This window comes from Ostrinia nubilalis, chromosome 26 (assembly GCF_963855985.1).
Source record: "Ostrinia nubilalis chromosome 26, ilOstNubi1.1, whole genome shotgun sequence".
Lineage (NCBI taxonomy): Eukaryota > Metazoa > Arthropoda > Insecta > Lepidoptera > Crambidae > Ostrinia > Ostrinia nubilalis.
In genome coordinates this window covers 8,170,632-8,179,136 of record NC_087113.1, presented here as the reverse complement: position 1 = coordinate 8,179,136, position 8,505 = coordinate 8,170,632, and the positions used below count along the sequence as shown (strand labels likewise).

The window sequence follows — 8,505 nt, the reverse complement described above, 5'->3', positions numbered from 1 at the left end:
AGGCTATACTTTAAAACGTTATTTAAAGTAAAAATCAAGTTTGTTTCACGATACTAGTGCATTAATCCGTTTTTGACTATAGTTGAGTGTTTTATCCCATTAATAAATCCCTAATTTAGGCGTCTAGAAAGCAAAAGGGTATAATTTAGAAAATGTTTTTTTTTTATGTCGAAACATTTTGCTTGAATTCAAAAAATATTTTTTTTTATTTCGAAATCAGAATATAAATTTAGCTTCAGTTCAAAAATAAGACTTCGGAAGTCCGTTAATATTCTTTTTAAGGATATTAATCGTTGATGTCTTTTTAAAACCTCATCTTTCTAGTCATAGCTTATCCATTAGTCCTTCAGGAAAGAAGATAATTATTATGTAGCTGCTTCACACCTAAGTATTAATAAAAATAAGTGTTTTCCTAGATTATGTATTTTTACTGAATAACATTTAAGTGTAATCAAATATGTACTATCTGGAACTCGCAATTTGATAACGTTAACATGTAGACCCTGACATTTGTTTAGACCGGATTCAAACAACAACCCCAAAACCGATGTATCAAAACAATCAATATCGATCCAGGCCAGCACGTGGTACGAAGACACGCCTCTTAAACAAAGCCTATACCCACACAAAAGAGACCACCTATATCGCTCCACCGAAACTACTAAACACCGCTAAATATCGTCAGGTATTGCCAAATACTCGAAAAAGTGACGCTTTTTCGTTTTTTCGTACCTGAAAATTGTGTCGCGACAGGGGTGGGGCGAGTGAGGGGCGCTATGCGGCAGTCTGGGCCCAACCTCCCGGCTGAACGTCACGCGCGCGCTCCGGACAAAGACATTCGAAATTCGAATTTTGTTTACGGACAGTGTTTGTGGTTTCTTTTTTCAAACGGCCTAACCTACAACGAAGTTTTTTTAATTGACTTATATCGAGTCGAAAGTCGCTGATTAGTGTTTTTAAGATAAGATAATTCGGTAGAAACATCGCATTCGTGCAGTGCCGTGAGAAGTGATAGATCGTCAGTCATTAACTCCGCTGATTGTGATATTGTATCGAGTTTTACACTCTGTGCGAATTGCCACAGGACAGATTGGATTTTCATTTTCTGAGGTGAGTTTTTTTTTTTTTTTACGTGAAAAGCGACGGAAACTCGAGCAAAGCTGGCACTGCGCACTGCCTTGAAATAAAAAACCGTGTTCCAATTTCAACAAACAAAAAAACAAGATAACTTTATAAAATAGTTTACGCACAAAAATCTTCTTTGTTTTTGTTGAAAAACTATGCGTCTATTTTTAATACGTCAAAAGCTCGTACTACGTCAGCGGAACATTTTTTCTTTGCGGTAGACGTGAAAAATTACTGCCTGAATAGGAACGTAGTTTTTTATAACAAAAAAAAACATACGAAATAAACATAGTAGTAAATTAAATAAGTTTAATTATTATCCTTAATACTTTTTAAGAACCGTGGAAGTCTGACTATCTTGCAATGGCGCGGTGATAACAATTTGTAATCAGTTCTTGTATCTATGATTAATGCCGTACATTATCAATTACTTATAAATAAGATTAACAAAAAACAGCTGCCTGTTTTTTTGCTATTTTTTAATAAACAGGTTGAAGTGAAAAAGGGCGTAAGTGTAATTAATATTTTTTTAAGTTTTAGGATTATATTATAGAAGGGAATTGTAAGTAGGTACTTTATAAATATTTTTAGTTTTGTAACATGGTTTGGTACTATTGAGAAAATTAAACTTAAACACTTATAAAACAAAATGAGTGTCTTTAGTTTATTTTAAAAGGCTTGCAGTAGCGTATCTAAAATTTCCAAATTTTAGGTGTGTTAATAAAATGACAAGCAAAACTTTTAATAAAATGTAATTACACACATCATTAATTACAGCTTATCAGGTTATCAGTGACACCTAAGGAACGTGAAAAAAATCAGTCAGACTATTATTTTTTAGTACAAGAAGATAGGTATTATTACTATTAATCATAACTCTACTTAAGCTTCAAAGAATGACTTAAAATAGAATTCAATTTGTCCCAAAAACATCAGATTAATCATATCATATTTCAATCTATTATTCCTCAGTGAAATTAATTTAATTCAAATTAAATAAGTAAATTAAATACGACTTAATGAAAACCATCGAGAAATATATTTTACATTAGTCTTGCCATATTATTTAATTTTGATTACGAATGATATTGTTTATTATACTAAAAATTATATAATTTTTGATTGAGCATCGCCGTATTATTATTGAATAGCCTGCCAAAAAATATATTTTAAAATTCAATTGCGCACGCCCCTATGGTTTCGTTAATAATAATTTTATACTTTTGTATTCACTGTGAGGGGAAGGGAAATAAATGCTCATTTCTGGGGTGTGAATTGTTGATTGGTATATAATTTCTATTACATTGGCCTATCCGTTACATGGGGTAACGCTGCTGGCAGTGACGCGCCTAATATAATTTTTTTGCACTTATTACATTTTTGATTGCAGATTCAAAGCAAATGAAATGCGATATAATGATAAAATTGTGTGTTATTTGAGTATAATAATTGAGGTAAATAATAAAAGCAAGTTGGCGACTAGTAAAAGTTATAAATCTATTATTTTATTTTACTTTAAGCTACCTGTATTTTCTACAAGTATAATTTCTGGTTTATTATTAGCAGTGCCCGCGACTTCGTACGCGTGAAAATCATTTTTGCTCTGCACCTATTACTCGTAGCGTGATGGTATATAGCCTATAGCCTTCCTCGATAAATGGGCTATCTAACACTGAAAGAATTTTTCAAATCGTACCGGTAGTTCCTGAAATTAGCGCGTTCAAGTAAACAAACAAACAAACTCTTCAGCTTTAAAATAATATTAGTATAGATAGGTAGATACAAAACTGTTATCTTTTGAAAATTTAAGTTATAAATCTAACTTTTTAGTATTAATAAATTAATTAGAACTTCCAATCACGGCACGCAAAATACTCTGTTAGATTACTAAATCACAAAAAAGTTATTTCTTATCCAAAATCCTTGTGAATTACACAGTACGTAGGTACAGTAGGTATCTTGTCAGAATATAATGGATTAGTTCCTGATTTCGAATACAAAGATAAAAACTATAATTATGATAAAATAAGCGCGTAATCCACATATTGTTGTAATTCCTATTAATTATTTGGTTTGATTTAAATTTTATTTACGGCATACCATTTGATTTCGTCCTTGTTTTATATAAAAATAATCATAAATTAATTAATTATTGCAACATTGCGAAATGCTCTAATGTGAAAAATTGTATTGTATTGTATAATCATCATTGATCATAATAACTAGAAATAGCTACTATCTAGCAATTAATGCATCAAGTAATAAATACTACCTACCTAAATCTATTTTGTTTTGTCTTAATTGTGTCTTTTAGGTTTTGTCTATCCTATACCATTATTTTGAATACACATAAACTTATAAAGAGTTAGTTGAGTTCGATTACAATCAGAAATGTCAACCCTATTGGCCATTTTAATACCACGTGCTAATAAAAACTATTAAAAAAAACCTTTCTTTTAAGGACAATAAAAATAAAACTTACAGTTGCGCGCAAAACATCACAAGCCGTTTTCGGCAAAAATGTATTTGTGATTCGCAAAAAATAAAGAACGGATTCGCCAAAGTATTGTCTAAACACTTGTAGTAATAAAATACATTTATTGCCCCCGAAAACACTGGACAATGCATTTTGTTAACAATGAAAACCGTCCTAAGGATGTGTATGAAAGTACTAACGAGTGAGATTATAGTTTTATTGCACCATAAATATAGTAAAAGACGAGAGTAGACTTATTTTGTACTCCTTTTAATAATATTTCTTTTAAAAATATGTCAGATGCCGACAGATTTACTAATTACTGATTTTTAAACGGATAGTTTGTTCCAACATTTTTTATAAGAATCTAGATTTTGTTACAAAGCACCAAATATTAACATAGTTTGCTAAAATAGCCATTCATACTTCAAAATTCACGTTAAAAACTATCAAACATGGTCTCTAATTGGTATAATTTTATGAAACTGTTTTTTTCCAAATTCAGCGACCCAAAAAAAAACATTCATACAGAATATTATTCAACAAAAACACATCCACAGCACACTATTGTATATTTATGATGATACACCCCTACCCTAGGCGTGGTGGCGACACGCCCTGCAATTTGCGATGTTTCCACTTAGGACGCTCTGCGACGCGGCTTTAGGGCGTAACGGCACAGAATAAGTAATAGTACAGGTACAGAAGGATTACTCCGCAAGACGATTTAAATAAATGCGAGTCTTGCTACGACGCGATACAGTGGAATTCAGCTCGCACAGCACTACGTACCTACAATTTTATTCACCTACAAGTTTTGTCTCTTTCTATCGCGTGCCTCTGAACTCTTCTTACGCTATTAGGGTTGCTGTCTAGTGAAAAAATAATTTATCTACTTATTTGTGTATATGTATGCATACTTACCTACGTATGTAGGTAAGTATGCATTCATTATGGTAAACCTTGGGAGAGGCCTTTGTCCAGCAGTGGACGTCATTTGGCTGAAACGAACGAACGCATTCTGAGCAGTAGTCATAGTAGGTTAGGTTCCTATACTATCCTAAGAATTATTGATTACCTACATGGCCAACATACCTTTCAGCATCTTTGGGAAGCGAAAAAAAAAGATGAATCCGGTAGATTACTTTTCGAATTTAAACACCCGAACGCCGCACAATATTTCTTTCTCTTTATGTCCATTTTTAAATAATACCAGGCCTCCGTCACTCGCCTATGCCGGCCGAGATAATTACCTACAGCGCGCGACAACTTCAAGTTGCAAATCAGTCCGGGCCGCCACGCGCCTGTTTGCACACGCGTATTTCTATACACGCTCGGTCGATCATCGTCGCAATCAAGGTTTATTGTTCCAACAGCACTGTTATTCTTCTTTAATGAAAAATTGTAATATTTAGGAATAATAATTAACTGTAGTGATTTAAATAATAAAAAAAAACTACACTTTTTAAATAATAAATTATTTTGAAATACTTATGACAAAAAACTATAGCAAAAAAATTATTTTAGCTAATAAAAACATTAACTTTACTTCACCGTGTCTATTTTCCGACACTACACCTTTTAAAACTGTTTGTTTAATTTCGAATTATCGCAACACTGAAGTTTATTAATAGGTACTTTAGAGATGGTACGATTATACAAACTCCACTAGATTAAAGTTTTCTAATCGTAAATACAATAAATGCTTCTTAAAATTAAGTTTTTATTTATTTATTTTACTTTGCTCATACAACCCTGACGCTTGAGCGGTGACGTAGATCAATTCTAAACACAAAAAAAATGCGCTCTTGTGAGCGTAGTAGTAAGGTGCGATTTCGAATGCACCATGTGCGTTGGATATTTTGCATTATTATTATTACCGTTAAAATGTCGGCATCTGATCCTACACAAAGGAGTGCAATTTCTGTTGCTACTATTATGTATTCTGTGATAATACTTCGATCATAGAATTATAATCATACTACAATGCACGCCAGCGTCCTGACGAGCGCGTGCGTGACACTCGACTGATATAATACCCGCCGGCGGGGCGCTTCGCTGTAGGTAATTATCGGATGTACCGCGCGGAGTGAGCCAGGCCTGGTAACGGTTAAAGTACAGGGTAGTAAGTGCGGTCGATTTCTAATTTCGAACGCAAAAAATGAATAAATGCACTTTCGGCGTTTTTATCTTGGCACTTACGTCCAAACGAACCACTGCGTAAAAGTACTTCAACTTCAAATACTTCTTTTCTTGTCTGTTTGGTTATTTTCGATTCATAGTTCAAAAGTACATTATTATGTAGTAAAAATAAGAACAGTTACGGCAAATAACTAGCAATAAAATCATTAGAAAAACAACATTTTTATTTAGGTTCTTAGTTACGTAACAAAAATATAACAAACCAAGCACTGAAAGATAATTTGGTAATTTGCAGCCTTTTTCCCTGAAAAGTTACCAAATAACTAAAGAGCTTTTCCAAGCTCTGGTAAAGCAAAAGAAAATAAAAAAACCAACCGATTGAGAACCTCCTCCTTTTATTGAAGTCGGTTAAAAAGACAATTACTTAGACATATTATACCTATTTGTAATTGGCTTGTATTGTAAAGGAGGCTATCCAGTAAGTACCTACTTGTATTTAATAAGTACTGGAACACTTAAAATTTTCCAGAAGCTTCTAAGTAAATAACCGATTTAAAAAATACGCTTGAAAAATATCAGAGGAAACTTTGACTGAAAAACAAACCTTGTAGCTGAAATAAATGGAAAATTTTCGGCTTAACTTCGTATTTATTAATCTTAGCGTGGGCTGCAACAGCCCTCGACTTCGTCTCACGATCAGATGTTTACCGCCCATAGACAAGTGTTTACCGCCCATAGACAACTGTTTACAAAATGTTAATCCTTTTAAAACCTACAGGTTTTCATGATAAATAATTTTCCATTGTGAGTGTAATAAGCGTGTACTTGACTTTGTTAAGCTATTATGTAACAGCATTATTTCTAAGTGTATGTACTTATAAAATACCTAAACATTAACATAAACATGTTTCGGTAACTTTTACTCAATAATAAGGCTTAACCAGCTATTACCCGCGGCTTTGTCTACACAGAATATTATCCTAGGATTTAGGTTTATTTTCCCTTGCCATTTAAAAGGAATTTACTTATATAAACCATAGACACCTATTAACTAACTTTAAAGTCTCTTTTTTTGACACAAGTTATTTTTTTTATGAATTGCCTAGTGAAAACATAATTACTCGTATCTACTAAATCCTACATGAACTTTCATTCATTTCTCTTTTTCACAACTTCAGACATGTTTTCCTAAGTAATTCATGCCTTTTTTTTACAACGGGGAAATATTCGTCACACTGGTGCATCTCAATATTCTAAATTTCTAGCGCTGCCTTGGTGGCTAAATCCTGGATGCACCCATTCAAGTATTAACTCTAAATTTTCCATATTTTAATGGTGCTATGAAAAAAAAACCGGGTAAAACATCACAGTAGCGCCGCCCTGATGGCTAAATCCTGGATGCATCCATTGAAGTCAAAAGGCATACATTTTAATTGGCCCTCATTAGAGAGGGCCATCCCTCCATCACAAACAAACAAACTGAAACTAATTGGGCAGATCTAATCGGTGATAGTTTAACTTCATTTTGCGAGGGGTAAAAATTAATGATGTTGAAATATTTAAAGAGAGAAAATATGCGGTGTAACTTTTTAACATTTTTTTCTGTATTTGTTATAAGGGTCATTCCATAAAAATCTGTATATTTTCGACGTCATTTTGTCCGTAACTTTTTTAAGATGCTTTTGAATACTTTATTAGTGTAAATTATTGTTTATTAATTAATTATGTTATGTCTAAAAGGGCCAGTCACTTTATGCTTTCTTTTAGGAGAAATCATAATTTTCAATTTTTTCATACTACATTACTCCTATATGACTTCTAATAAAGTATAAAACTTTTAACCTTAACATTTATAGATAAGTTAATACACATAATGTAGTTGTTTTGTTATTATCACTATATAAAAAACATCATTCCCTAACTAGTAATTTAGTCCCAAGTGCCGTTTAAAGCTAGGGCCTGACGCTCTAGGGACTGACGATTTGGAGTAAAACTTAACACAAATGCAGATTAACTTTATATTATAAGATGATTAATACGATGTGCCGAAAATAGCCAAAAAACCACACGTAAATACTATTAAATTATATGCAATTTCCTATTATAATCAATAAAGCTACTCAACTAGGGACTGACGAAGTGACTGGATTAACACATGTTTCGGTAACAACTGGCACGTTTGCACTAATTCGTTTCGGTAACAACTGGCACGTTTGCACTAATTCAAAAAACGGCTACCGCAAAGCCAGTATGGTCTGAGGATAACTTCGTATCGTACTTTAAACTCAACTAAATGTCATTCACTCTAATTACATATTAAAGCGCAAAATTATAAAATCTGTGCGTGGCGAGGGAATGACGCTAAAAACTGTAGACTCTTTTTCAACTAAAGAAAATCAAATTATTGTTTATTGAAACCGCAAAATATTAATAGAATTTGGTGTAATATACATTTAAATAGATTATACGTTAATTAAAACAAAGGATAAAGTTGATGTTTTTATAAATGTGGGTCCCAAAACACAAACTTTTGGAGTACGGACATGCTAGGGAATGACGTTTTGGGTCATTCAAAAGGAATTTAAGATGTTTTAAAAATAGTTTCAAAAAATATAAATGGGTGATAAATAAAGCACATTGCGAGCTGTTATTTAACAATTTTGGAATAAAATATTAACAAATATTTCATGTGAAATGTGGCGCGGACTAAGAGTTGACATATTTTTGTGGAATGACCCATAATTACCCAAAAAATTGGTCTC

The 8,505-nt window shown here is 32.6% G+C and overlaps 1 protein-coding gene across 1 annotated transcript in view; it reads left to right on the top strand.

The window, feature by feature from the left end:
- Nucleotides 1-814: 814 nt before the first annotated feature.
- Nucleotides 815-8,505, top strand: part of LOC135084565 (homeobox protein OTX1) — a 67,450-nt gene continuing 59,759 nt past the window's right edge. The window contains exon 1 of the mRNA XM_063979327.1: nt 815-1,110. The gene's annotated coding sequence lies outside the window, so the exon portion shown is untranslated. The remainder of the gene's footprint in view (nt 1,111-8,505) is intronic.